Raw genomic sequence first — 1,225 nt, 5'->3', positions numbered from 1 at the left:
GCGAATTGGCTGAGGTCTGGGTGGCTGTGGATGATGAGGTTGAGTTGTTTTGGTTAATCAGTTCACACTTTCTATACCTGCTCTGCAATTAGGGGCATAATGCTTAGTTCGACCACATTTCTGACATACCGGTAGTCTGCATTCTCCCACATGATGGTAATTACATTTATCGCACTTGGGCAAGGGTCCCAAATACCTATCTTGTTTTGTATCTAAACCGGTTATAGCATAATTTCTTATTGTTGGACGTGCACGTTTATTTGCTGGCCTTCCTTGTGCTCTCGTTCCGTAGTCAGTTTGTTTCATACCCACTCTTGCTAACTGCAAGGATGATCACACAAAATGAAGTCTTGAATTCTCTCTAGCAAACACACAATAATTTTCCAACAAGTTTAGAGAATTCTCCTAAGGCTCCACACTTGAAATGGGAGTAGTGGAGGTGTATTTAAGCTTTCTGGACATCTGGCACGGGCCCATGCACGGGCAAGCACGATCGTGCATATAAGTGGAAAGTCAACACCCTGCTTTAGTCTGACCAAAAGGTCAGACTACTCTGTTCTGGCACGGTCATCGGCATGGGCCAGCACGGCCGTGCAGGTCATGCACGGGCATCCGTACGACCATGCACGGTCGTGCACTTTTGAATTCTTGCGGCACTGGCTTGCATTGGTAAGTTCTCCAGGAAGCACGGTCGTGGAAGGTCTTGCACGGTCGTGCGGGGTCAGCAGATTGCTGATTTTGTCCACGAAACGCCCTCTTTTCTTGTTTTCTTTATCGGGCGTTCGGCTAAAATATGAGGAAAATTTGGTGTAATAAGATGTACACTTTGTGTTACATCAAACATCCCCACACTTAAACTTTGCTTATCCTCAAGCAAATAAAACAAACTCTGCAATAGCAATAATAACCCACAAGAAATAATCATTCGATTCTTTAATGGATCAAGGAAGCATTGTATATATGTCCAAACAAGCCTAATAAGAATTAAGACATAATCTAGAGAACACTACAATCTATCATCACATTCCCACCTTGCAAACCTCACAATCTTCACTCATACACTCGGCTATATTAGTGATCATGCGTGTAATAGTGCATGTTGAGAACACTCAATGCCAAGACGATGATTAAGCACGGTATAGGCTCGTTTAAGGGTCAAAATCAAACCGACACATACATGGCATAAAACATGAGTACTCAAGGGTTGTAATTTGGCTTAGGGTTA

Source organism: Bidens hawaiensis, unplaced genomic scaffold (assembly GCF_021521415.1).
Source record: "Bidens hawaiensis isolate Kalapana, Puna unplaced genomic scaffold, B.hawaiensis_p1.1 tig00054078_1, whole genome shotgun sequence".
Lineage (NCBI taxonomy): Eukaryota > Viridiplantae > Streptophyta > Magnoliopsida > Asterales > Asteraceae > Bidens > Bidens hawaiensis.
Note: the sequence above shows the minus strand (reverse complement) of the source record.